The sequence below is a fragment of the Tamandua tetradactyla genome, chromosome 4 (assembly GCF_023851605.1).
Source record: "Tamandua tetradactyla isolate mTamTet1 chromosome 4, mTamTet1.pri, whole genome shotgun sequence".
Taxonomy (NCBI): domain Eukaryota; kingdom Metazoa; phylum Chordata; class Mammalia; order Pilosa; family Myrmecophagidae; genus Tamandua; species Tamandua tetradactyla.
In genome coordinates, this window is record NC_135330.1 from 34,572,928 (window position 1) to 34,586,546 (window position 13,619).

General features: G+C 36.7%; 1 protein-coding gene across 2 annotated transcripts in view; it reads left to right on the plus strand.

Moving 5' to 3' along the window:
* Positions 1 to 13,619, plus strand: part of CEP350 (centrosomal protein 350) — a 266,687-nt gene that overhangs the window by 422 nt on the left and 252,646 nt on the right. The gene's annotated exons all lie outside the window — the stretch shown is intronic.

Genomic DNA, 13,619 nt, shown 5'->3' on the forward strand with positions numbered 1-13,619 from the left:
GGTCCCAGGTCCCTGGCGGCGGCGAGAAAAGCGGGGCGGGGCGCGGGGGAGCCTGGTGTTCCCCTTGGGAAACCTTCCTGGGTCCTGAGGTTTTGCCGGGAGGGCCGTCCTGACACCGGGTTTTCAGGTCCCAGCGGTGCCTAAGATGGGATTTCCTTGCTTACCTGCCTATCCAACCTCCCCACCCCACCGTCCTCTCGCCTGCAAAAGATGTAAGACACCTCCGTCCTCTTGGCTTCCGAAGAAGTGTCCCTTTTTCATTTGGTGATCAGGCATATTTTGGGAAATTCCGGAGAACTGACTCCAGCGATAGGGGCTACCAGTTGCTGTTCTTTACGGTGGGGATAACATTCTCAAGAATAGGAAAAAAAACTTTGGTCTTTTGCTACTATGTAGCAGTTGCTGAATGTAGGCTACTCGTTTATTCACAAATGACTTAGATTTTAAAAGTTTTGCGCTTTGGAAGTTGTCAGTATTTTTCCCCGCCCTCCTTTTAAATGTAGCCAGCATATTAAATAATATAGCTAATGCCATGAGATATGGGTCGGAATTAGTCTAGAGTTTCAGTTTTCAAATAGGAGGTTTGTACATAAGCATAGATTTTAATACGGTTTTAGTGTAGTAGCATATCCTTCATATAAGAAAGACAGGTTGGCAGGAATAGTGATCAATACTCATGTACTCCACCAGATTTTTTTGTTTTGTTTTAATGGTGGTCCTTGTTTTGAATTCGGTGAAGCCGTTAAAGGTTATGTTGCCATGTTAACGATACCTCCTGCTCTGCATTTTAAGGATTTTAAAGGAAACGCTCTCTTAGACCTAGAAACAACCCAAAATGTTTTGTAAGAAACGGTAGTAAAATACTGAAAACTGTCCTCCATTAAAACATTATCTTAGTTTAAAATGATGTTTTGGACAAGGCTGCTGTTAATCACATGAGATTGTGACTTGGGGAATGAGTTGTTAGACCTATATTAGAAGTTGCTTCAAACCCATGGGCCTATAATGATTGGTTTCTCTGTGCTAAATTGGCACTCTGTTCACTGTAATAAAATAAACTGATCATTGATTCCTTATTGCTTTAAATTTAAAATACCTTAATCAGAAGATAAATGTCGAGCTAGAATACATTGTATGTGTGAATAAATACATGTGTATCTTGTCTACTCAGTCACTACCAAGGTTTGTTTTTTTTTTGTAATGAGTTATATTTGTAAACAATTTTATAAGCATGTGAAAGAATTTCTCTGGTTCTATTTGAAATATATTGGTGTGTAACTTTAGGTGGTATGGTTAATTCTTGAACATCCAGCCTGTTGGGGGATAATCCATGAATTATTAAGTTTCTGAGGTTTTTCTTCTGCCTCTGATTGCTCATTTTCTAATACTGCAGACATATGGTGGCCAGAAGAAAGGAGATGTCCTTATGTAGCCACTTTTGTTATTTGTTAAATTGCTTTAAGTTTTAGTGAGTGTGAAAAAGAAACTAGCATCTGAAATAATTGACATCATTTTTGGTGTGCTTCCACATACATTATTTTATTTAATCTTCACAGCAGTCTTGTGCAGTAGTATGGCAAATAGCCTTATTTTGCAGTTACAGAAACTGAAAGATAAGGAAGCTCATTTGTTTATGTGAATTCTGCTCTTATATCTGTAGATTACCTAGAATTAATTTTACTTAAATGTTACTAAGATACTTACAGCATTTAATATTATTGTGAAATCTTAAAAAAATCTATTTTTCTTCCATTTTACATGCCAGTTGCTCCTTATGCTGATGATTGTCAGTTCTTTAAAAGCACATTTTTATAGCATTTTCTTACTTGTTAACAAGTTGTGAATTGTTAGAGTGGATTATTTTACTTATGTGCTTTTTGTTTAAACAAGGTTCATAAAAAATTGCAGTTGATTTGTTGTCTTTCATTTTGTTTTGTTACTCATAGTTCTTTTGTCTTTGGTTCTTCAAATAATTTATACCGTTGGTTTTATAGAACAAATATTCAAGCCATATGATCAGGGGCATACCTAAAAAGTAGTAAAGTGGTTTTATTGTGATTTTATCAAAAGACAACTGATGATTTAAAAAGTTATCTCTCTCTCTACAATTGTGATTGCTATTTTTGCAGTGTGGACAAGTTGTAAAATTTTATTTATTGACTTTTTTCCATGTTGGCAATATTTAGTGCCACAGATATTTCCCCCAAATAATCGAAAGAGTGTATTTTTTTCTGCACTGACTTTCGTTGTTGTTGTTCATTGTTATAACAGTGTGATTTTACATTTATTTGTATTTTTGATTATTTGCCTTTCTTGTTTAGTCTGTAAATTCCATAATGGCAGAGATACTCTATTGACTATTATAATTCCAGTGCCCAGCACATAGTAAGTGGTCGATACATATTGGTTGAATAAATTGACTAAAGAGTGGTCCTAGGATTGTATTTTAAAAAACAAAACATGAACTGGTTCATGTTTCTGAGGCACACATCAGCTCTTCTTACTCCAGAGGTATGTTTAAGTTTTCTTTAGGTAGCAGGGGAATGACAGCCTGGGATTAAAAAGCCACTGAGAATAAACCACAGGTGCATCCTGAAGACTTTATTGACCGTTTTAATGATTTGCCTAGGTGCTGTGCAATAATCATTATAATTTAAAGAAAATAGAAGACCCTGACCAGTAAAACTAGTACTGTAATTATAGGCTTGTAATAACTTTAAGTCACTTCTTAATCACAGCATAGGGAATTTTAAATTGTAAAGGCCAGCTAGTTCAATCCCATGATTTATGGATAAGACAACAGAGGATAACATAGGGGAACTATCTTATAGTTGGTTTCATAACTGGAAGAAGAATCCACAGTATAACTGCTAAGTCTGCATTTGTTGAATGTGTCAGATAACACATCTGAGATGACTTAAACTTTAGATAATTATGATCAACCCAGCAGTTGATCATAATATCATTAATATCAGTATTAATGAAAAACTTAAATGGGCCGGTTTTCATTAATCATAAATATTCATTAATTTATAAATGAATCACAGTCCTTTCCCTTATTGTCACTATCAGTTTGTACAACTGGAGCAGCCTGAAAGGAAAGTTAGCATCACTTATCAAAATTTAAAGTGCACATACTTTTTGGGCATTTATCCTACAGAGATTTTAACAGAAGGGCACAAGAATAAATTTATAAATAAAAGTTCATTGTAACATTATTACAGGTAAATGTCAATAACCTTTATAAATAACAAAAATGTCCTAAATGTCCATTGGTAGGGGCATAGTTAAAATTATAGTTTGTTTATGCAATGAAGTACTATGCAGTTGTTAACAGATTGAGAGATACTTTTATTTACTTTATGAGAAGCAGCTGAGTATGTCCTTAAGCTTATGGACTATATAGTCAAGAGTTTCTGGGTTCAAGTGTTAACTATGCCACTTACTAGTGACTATTAGCAAGTTACCTAACCTCATCTATAAGGTGGAAATAGTAATAATTCTTACTTACAGAGCTGTTATGAGAATTAAATTAAAGTTTAAACTTTAAGAGCTGTGGTTATCATGTAGTAAACACCTCCTAAGTGCTTACTGTTATTGTCTATTGACATGGAAGTATGCTCTTGATATAATGTTTAGTGAAAAAGTAAGTTGCAATACATTGTGGAATATGATTCAATTTTGCAAGCAAAAAAAACCCCAGGAAAGAAGCATAGTTTTTTAAAATTTTATTTTGAATGTGCATAGAAAAAGGTCTGCAATAAAAGACATTATGCTGTTAGCAGTGGTTATGACTTTGCGTTTTAAGTTATTTTGTCTAACTTTTATAATTTTTACAATTCTTTTTCAAAAAGGAAAATGTGAAACACAATTTTTCTTCATTAAACAATGATATAAATATATATTTTGAATTAAAGTATTTGTAGGGTTATAGAAAAATTGCGCAGAAAGTATAGTTTCCTTCTCATGTATATAGATTCACCTATATTAATATTTGCATTAATTGCACTACCTTTGTTATAATTGACAAAACATTATTATTATTACTATACTATTAACTGTAGCCCATAGTTTACAGTAGGGGTCACTTTTTGTGTTTTACAATTCTATGGGTTTTGCTTTTTGTGATAACTTGTATACAACCTAAAATTTCCTGTTTTATCCACTTTCGAATATATAATTCAGTGGTGTTGATTACATTCACAAACCTCCATCATCATCCATTGCCAATACCTTTCCATCACTCCAGACAGAAATTCTGTATCATTTAAACATTAACTCTCCATTCTGCTGCCTCCCCTCAGCCCCTGGTAATCCCTGTTCTAATTTCTGACTTTATGAATTTGCATATTCTGCTTACTTCTTATAAGTGAGATCCTACAATATTTATCCTTTTGTGTCTGGCTAATTTTACTCAATATAATATCTTCAACGTTCTTTATTCCTTTTTACAGCCAAATATAGTATGCCATTTTATGTATATACCACATTTTGTTTCTCCATTCATTTGTTGATGGACAGTTTGGTTACTTTCATCTTTTGGCAATTATGAATAATGTTGTATGAATATCCAAGTCCTTGCTTTCAATTTTTTGGGGTCTATACCTTGAAATGGGATTGCTAGGTCATATGATAATTCTATACCTAACTTTCTGAGAATCTGCCAAATTGTTTTCCACAGTGGCTGCATCGTTTTTTTTTTTTTTTTTTTTTTTTTTTTTTTTTTTTTTTTAAAGGAAAGACAGAGAGAAGGAAGGAAGGATAGAAGGAAGGAAGGAAGGAAGAAAGGGAAACATTTTTTAAACATTTTCTTGTTTTATTGTATTCTGTTTCTCCGTTTTTGTTACATGGGCTGGGGCCGGGAATCGAACCGAGGTCCTCCGGCATAGCAGGCAAGCACTTTGCCCGCTGAGCCACCGCGGCCCGCCCAGCTGCATCGTTTTATATTCCCATAAACCATGCAAAAGCGTTTTACTTCCTCCGCATTCTCTTCAGTGCTTTTTATTTTCTCTGTGTGTGTCTGTGTTTTTTTTTTAATAGTAGCCATTCTAGTGGGTATGAGATGGTATCTCATTGTGGTTTTGATTTGTATTTCCCTAATGGTTAATAAAGTTGAGCATCTTTTCAAGTGTTTATTGACCATTTGTATATCTTCTTTAGAGTCTATCTAAATCTTTTGCCAATTTTGAAATTGGGTTGTTTGCCTTTTTGTAGTTGAGTTGCAAGAGTTCTTTATGTAATATGAATATTAAACTCTTATCAGATGTATGACTTACAAATATTTTCTCCCATTTTGCAGTTGTCTTTGTACTTTCTTGATAAGTCCTTTGATATATGAAAGGTTTTAATTTTGATATTGTCCCATTTCATCTATTTTTTCCTTTGTCAAAGAAACCATTGCCTAACACAAGATCCTGAAAACACTTCCCTGTGTTTTCTTCTAGGAATTTTATAGTTTTGGTTTATATATTTAGGTTTTTGATCCATTTTGAGTTAATTTTTTAATATGGTGTGAGATAAAAGTCCTGTTTCATTCTTTTGTATGTTACTCCAGTACCATTTGTTGAAGAGACTATTCTTTACCCACTTCATGGACTTGGCACCCTTCTCAAAAATCAGTTGGCTAAGGGCAGTGTTATGGTGGCTCCGCAGTGGAATTCTCACCTGTCATGCTGGAGACCTGGGTATGATTCCTGGTGTCTGCCCAAGTTAAAAAAAAAAAAAAAATCAGTTGGCCATAGGTGTAAGACCCACAGTAAGATATGTTTTACTTGGGTACACAATATGTGTGTATATATCTACATATAAAAGGAAACAAAAGTTTCACTAAAAAATACTTACCCTTATTTCTTTGAATATCCCCTGATATTTTCAATTCTATATTTGGTTTCATTAAAACATGCTGGTTCACCTACAAGATTTTTTTTTTAAACTGCTAATAGAGCATGACTACACATTTGAAACACGAGGCTAGATGACCCCCAAACTCCAGCATAAAAATGTGTTTATTTCTTTCTCCAATTACTTATAGAGTACACTTTATATAATAGATGCATCCCTAAATAAGATAGATGCTACATTTTTTGTGTATGGAATTATTTTAAATGCTCTAGAGAAGTAGCAGTGTAAAACTCATTTTTTCACAGACAAAATAATATTTTTGCAGAGAGGAAATTTGCTTTATTTTTTGATAAGTTTGGGGTTTAGTAGTTTTTATAAAGTTAGCTGTTTACAATTTTTGAGTTGTAAATGGACTTGGAGAAGTTGCTTCTGGAATTGTGGCATCTGTTTTATTTAAACTAGATTTTTAAATCACTCGTGAGTAATAGCTGCAAGTTGATAGGCTTCATTTTATTCCTGATTTTCATGAATAAGAAATGAGTATTTTAATGAATTTCTTTTCATTTGGGTATTGTTTCAAAATATAAAATCTCTGTATACATATACAATTATCTTATTCATTATTGTCTTTTTACATTTTACCATATAAGAAATTTTCTGCTTGGAAATAGTTAACCTCTATATTGTACAAATTACCTGGCTTAATTTGTGGGGTTTTTGTTGTTGTTGTTGTTTGCTTTGGATTCTGAGCCTATCAGTGGACCATTTTAGCCATTATGATTTATTCAGTCATTCAGCAAACTGATCTGGACTATGTACTGTGTACTGTGAATGGACTAGAAGAATAAAAGACCATCCCCAGAGTCCCCTATAAAAGACCATCCCCAAAATCCCCTATAGGAGACAAATATGTAAATAATAGCACAGAGGGGTAAGAAGAATGATAAAGTGTGTGGACCAATAAAGTAGGAGCAGCAACAGTGAATCAAGGATTTAGAAACGAATTCCAATAAAAGAAAAATTGATTTTCTTTCTTTAAACATCCTCTAAATTAGCTATATTTTTGAATATGGATGTAAATTTTCAAAATTATTTATTTTCCTTGTTTTTTTTCCCCTCAAAAAAGTGATATGTGCATCTGGTTGAAGAAAATTGAAAAACATTTACATTGAAAAATGTGCCTTCTATTCTGGATCTTCACTCCTTCTTGGAGTTAAAGTTTGTGTACAGTTTCTTGTATCAGAGAAGCTTTTTTTTTCTTTTTTTTAATTGTGAAAAATAACATATATTAAAAAGCAATACATTTCAAAGCACACTGCAACAATTAGTTGTAGAACAGATTTCAGAGCTGGGTTTGGGTTACAGTACCACAATTTTAGGTTCTTACTTCTGGCTGCTCTAAGATACTGGAGATTTAAAGAACTATCAATATAAAGATTCAGCAGTCGTATTCGTTTGTTAAACCCTACCTTCTCTGTTTAACTCTACTATCTCTTTTGATCTTTCTCCCAATCTTTAGGGTTATTTGGGTTATGCCCATTCTAACTTTTTCATGTTGGAAGGGGCTGACAATAATATGGGATGGGGGATGGAGCTAGTTGATATTCTGGAGAGGCTGGCCCCTCTGAGTTTCAAGACTTTTCAGGCCTAGGAACCCGTGTGGAAGTTACAGGTTTCAGGAAAGTAATCACAGTGCTAGGATCCTTTATAGAATTTCAAATAAAACCCTGGTTGTTCTTTTGGGTTGGCAGGAATGGTTTTGGTTGGGGTTTGACAAACTATGATAGGTAGCAATGTCTAGCTGAAGATTTGTATAAGAGTAGTCTCCAGTGTATCCATTTGACTCTGTTTGAACTCTGTCAGCCACTTATGCCTTATTTGTTACACTTCTTTACCCCCTTTTGGTCAGGATAGCATTGTTGATCCTATGGTGCCAGGGCCAAGCTTGTCCCTGGGAGTTATATCTCACATTGCCAGGGAGACTTTCATCCTTGAATGTCATGTCCATGTAGGGGTGTGGATAATGATTTCACTTGCAAAGTTGGACTTTGAGAGAGAGGGGCCACATCTGAGCAACAGAAGAGGTCCTCTGAAAGTCACTCTTAGGCATAACTATAGGTAGGCTAAGCTTCTCCGCTATACAAATAAGCTTCATGTTCTAGTTTGCTAGCTGCCGAAATGCAACATACCAGGAACGGAATCGCTTTTTAAAAGGGGAATTTAATAAGTTGCTAGTTTACAGTTCTAAGGCCGAGAAAATGTCCCAATTAAAACAAGTCTATAGAAATGTCCAGTCAAAAGCATCCAGGAAAAGATACCTTGGTTCAAGAAAGCCAATGAAGTTCAGGATTTCTCTCTCAAATGAAGAAGGCACATGGCAAACACAGTCAAGGTTTCTCTCTTGGCTGGAAGGGCACGTGACAAACTTGGCGTCATCTGCTAGCTTTCTCTCCTGGCTTCATGTTTCATGAAGCTCCCCAGGAGGCGTTTTCCTTCTTCATCTCCAAAGGTCGCTGACTGATGGACTCTCTGCTTCATGGTGCTGCAGCATCCTCTGGTCTCTCTGAATCGCTCTCATTCTCCAAAATGTTTCCTCTTTTATAGGACTCCAGAAACTAATTAAGACCCACCCAGATGGGTAGAGACACACCTCCACCTAACCCTGCTTAACAACCACTCTTGATTAAATCACATCTCCGGGGAGATGATCTAATTACAGTTTCAAGCATACAGTACTGAATAGGGATTAGAAGAAATGGCTACCTTTATGAAATGGGATTAGGATTAAAGCATGACTTTTCTAGGGTACATATATCATTTCAAACCAGCACACTTCACAAGAGTAAGATCAAGGGCTTGGCCTATGGACTTCGGAGTCCCTAATGTTTGAGATGATAATCAGGGGTTTCTACAATGGTACAGTTCAGTAGTTCCATATTGTTTCTCCCATCCCTCAGGGGACTTTGCCAATACTTATTAACTCTCTGTACAGGCCCTCATTCCCATCTGGGCTCCTTGTGTCTGGATAGATAATTTAAAGAACCCAGACAGGTTGAGTTAAATTGTGTACTACAGAGAATTGAGGTTCTGCACAAAATAAACCTTTCTTTCTTTGGTCTCAGAGTAGGTGAAGTTCTAAAATAAAGACAACGTCTTCCTTACCCCTGCATTCTGAATTACCTTAATCCTGACCTGATTAGCTTCATTCTTATTTCTGATCGAAGCCTGATCTCTTTTTCAGTTTCTTTAATGGTTGTATGTGACACTGCTGACCTTCGGAACTGCAGAACTCCTATTTTGAGTCTTAGGTGTCACACCCAAGTGCCATAAGTTCCAGGGAAATACCAGGTTATACATATATAGCACAGCCTCTCAAATTCTAGAAATAACAATTACTGTTTCAAACTACATGTGACTGCTATAAGAGCTTGCAATCTAGGCCCCAATTTTCTTATAAATATTTTCTAGATGAGACATACAATATTTGCTCTTTTGTTTCTGGCTTATTTTGCATCACAATGTCCCACAGGTTCATTCACAACATTGCATACCTCACAGCTTAGTTCCTTTCTGTAGCAGCACAATATTTGATCATATGTATATACCACCTTACTCCATTCTAATTCTCAGTCAGTGTGTCCTTCAGCCACCCCCATCCATCACACATTGTGTAACATGTCCAAAGTCAACAGTCCCTATCAGCACTCTTAATTTTAGACAGTTTTCATTGCTCTCAGGAGAAAAATAACCTATAAACACACCTCACCAAATAGAAAATCCAAACCTCCCCTCAACTCTTGTCCCTATCCCCACCGCCCCACCCCATTATTTACCCCTAGTATTGCTGTAGTACTGTTGATGCCTTCTTGTTAAACATAGCCCAGAGCATGCAATAGCAGTTTTCCCCCTAACCCCCAAACTTGTACACTCTTTGTGTAAGGCTCATACCTTCGAAGTAGTTCATATAAGGACTTATTTATATTTGTAGTGCTAATTGGTGGGACACATGTGTCTCTACAGTCCTTTTCAATCATGTTCACCTTCAATGTGACAATATTATTTATAGACCCGCCAATGAATTACCTTCTCATCTATCCACTCCCTTACATTTAAGTTCAACTTCATTAGCTACCCATTCACCCATCTTTAGCTTCCATCTATCTCTAGGTTCCTTGTATTCTGTATTAGAAGTCTCTGAGTTTACCTTTACCATGGTCATAAAAGTGAAATCATACAGTATCTATCCTTTTGTGTCTGGTTTATTTCACTCGGCATTATGTCTCTCAAGGTTCATCTATCTTGTCATGTGTTTCAAGGATATCATTTCGTCTTACTGCTGCATAATATTCCATCGTATGTATATACCACATTTTGTTAATCTTATAGCAGCCATTCGTATTGGTGTGAGGTGGTATCTCATTGTAATCTTGATCTGCATTTCTCCTATAGCTAATGAAAATGACTATCTCTTCATGTGGTTTTTAGCCACCTGTATGTACTTCTTGGGAAAATGTATATTCATATCTTTAGCCCCATTTTGTAATTGGGTTGTTTGCTCTTTTGTTGTTGAGTTGTGTGATTTCTTTATGTATACAGGATATCAAACCTTTATCTGATGTGTGATTTCCAAATATTTTCTCCCATTGAGTTGGCTACCGCTTCACCTTTTTGATGAAGTCTTTTGAGACACAAAAGCATTTGATTTTGAAGAGTTCCCATTTATCTATTTTTTTTTCTTTTGTTGTTTATACTTTGGGAGTAAAGTTTAGGAAACTATCTCCTATTACTAGGTCTTGAAGATGTTTCCATACATTTTCTTCTAGGATTTTTATGGTACTGGCTCAGGGAAGCTTTTGAAGTCTAAAGTTTTTACACTTTAGGGCAAAAAATAGCTCTTGACTTGCAAACTGTTAGATACCTTTTTTGGAAACGCACCTTGAAATAAATTTGGAAGAGTTCACAGTCAGATTGATCATGTAGTAGTGAAGCAAAGTGAAGCCTCCCTTTTTTTAGGGTTTTTTTTTTTTTTTTTTTTTTTGCTTATTTCTGGTCCAGTTTGCTGTCTTCATCTTCCTCTGATTTAGCTATTTGTTTTATATCTGTGTGGGACATTGTGTTCTCTGAGATTGTCATCCTGCCTCCTATGCTACATAGTTTCTTTTGGATTTTCTGGATTACAGTAGGTTAGCCATGTATTTGTTTGGAAGAGTGATTATTGAGGTTTTGTATTGTATATATATAAACAGATGAGGCCAATTCTCAGATTATTTGTATTTATATAGTACTCCATATTATGGGAGTGTTGATTATTCTGGGAATTTATTTGGAAAAAAATATATTAGAAGTTCTGGCTCAGAGTTGGAATGTTTACCACTTTTCCTGATCTGATTCCTACTAAATTTACCTTTTGTCCATTTTATGATGAAAATAAGACACTAAGGCTGTTGTAGGGTTGTCCCTTCTTAATCTTTCACATAGATATGGGTATTATGTAGTATCTGATATGAGAGAACTGAAATGTAGCAAAGATATGGAAGGCATTCTTTTTGACAGCCAGAATGAAGTAATTTCTTTCATTTTGTATTCCCAACACTTGGCAATAAATACTGAATTGAATGAGCCCATGTGACTGAGAATGTTTTCAGTAAATACGGAAGGAAAATTTGTTGTTAGAAGATACTTGAGCATTGGCTATTTCAAAATGTCATTCATATCTCGTTTGTGTATATGTCATAGGTATAGATCAATAATTTTCAAGCCTTTCGGTATCAACACCACTTTATACTCTTAAATTATTGCGGACTCAAAAGAGTATATGTTTATGTGGGCTACATCTTCTGATATTTACCATATTCAAAATTTTAAACATTTGTTAACTTATTTAAAATAATAAACCTCCTGCAAGTTAACATACAAAACAGTCTTTAATGAAAAACAATTATATTTTCTAAAACAAAAAAACTTTAGTGAGAACAGTGGCCTTATTTTACATTTTTCAAATCTTTTACATGTCTGGCTTAATGGGAGATCTGGATTCTCATACCTCCTTCTGCATTCAATTTGTTGTAATATCACCTGTCTTGTAATCTTTTGAAAATGCCACCATATGCTGATAAAAGAATGAGAGTGAAAAAGACAAATAATGCCTTAATGTTATTTTGAAAATAGTTTTGACTTTGGTCCAGAGATCCCTGGACCCCACTTTAAATACTGCTGATATAAATTTAAGAGTTAAAAAGGACCTTTAGAGGAGAGCCTTCTGGTAAGATGGCCAAGTAGAGCAGTCTGAGATTAGCCCTTCTCCATGGAAGAGTTAGAGAAGGGGCAGGAGTACAACTGAGGCAGCAATTCAGGAGTGCGGCTGACCTGGGAGAGCCTTCTGCACCATGTAACAGCCCTGGTTGCAGAGGCCGAGGAACTGAGAGGCAGAAAGCTGGAGCCTAGCCTGGTGTGGAGGCACGAAGAGGTGGAGCCCATGGGTACACGGGACTAGGAAATAAGCCAGGCCGCATTCCTTGGGCATGCTACCCTCACCAGTGCAGCCCGTGACCAGCGACTCACCCCATACCCCACGTACCTAAAGCCCCTCACCTGCCCCCATTCTCTGTGCTCCAGGCGTCCCCACCCCACCAGCCCTCAGTGCGCATACCTGCCCCCCACCCCCACCCAAGTGCAGCCCGACCCACCTCTCTTATACCCCTCCCAAGCACTACCTCCCCCTCCCTGTTCCCTGCAGGTTGTTATACCAGTGCATAAAGGTTGCGGGCACTAATTTCCATACTTAGGCTATCTCCCCTGCCCCATAGTGTTGCATAGCCTCACCCTGCCCTCCCTGAGCTCAGCACATCCATTTACAGCACTCCCAAGCCCATACGTGCACACAGGCCCCCAGACCCCCAATCACGTCATTCAGCTCTGGGAACGGTGCAACCCTCAGCCTCACTTCCCAGCTCTGAGAAAGTGCTGACTTGCACAGCTGGGTCACATCTGCCCCCATTCCATGAAGGCATAACACCAACCTGCTGCCACAGCTCTACGCATGTGCATAAAGGGCCCCATGCCTTAGACCAGCACACACCAGAATTATGTCCCCCTGACTGGTGCAAGCACACAGCTATATCCTCCCTGACCACTTGGCACCCATATTCACAAGCACCAGCGTAACATCGCTGACCCGCGCCCTTACCTGCCCTGAAACAAATCACCGTACTGAGTACTCCACCTTGTGCCCTGCTCCCTGCCATACAACCATGCCGCAAACACAAGGCCTTAGACTACTGAAAGAAATCAACTCCCAAAGTAAATCAATCAAGATACTTACATGCAAGTAAGACAGCAGAAGATCACTAAGCATATCACAATGCAGACATATACAGCCCTGCCTAATGACCAAATTAAAACACCTGAGGAGACACAGACGTTGGAATAACTAATCAAAGATATTCATACAACTTTAATAAAATCAGCGGGATAGAAAATTACATAAAGGAGATCAAGAAGACAGTAGAAGAGCACAAAGAGGAATTTGAAAGAATAAATAGAAAAATAGCAGAAATCATGGAGATTAAAGACTCTGTTGACCAAATAAAAAACATACTAGAGGCACACAACACCAGATTTGAAGAGACGGAAGAAAGAATAAGTGATATAGAGGATAGGATAACTGACTTTGAAGACTCAAAATATCAAATGACAAAAAAGATGGAAAAAATTCACTGGGAACTCAGGGAAATGATAGATGAAACAAAGGGTACAAATATAAGAAGGAGAAGAGAGGA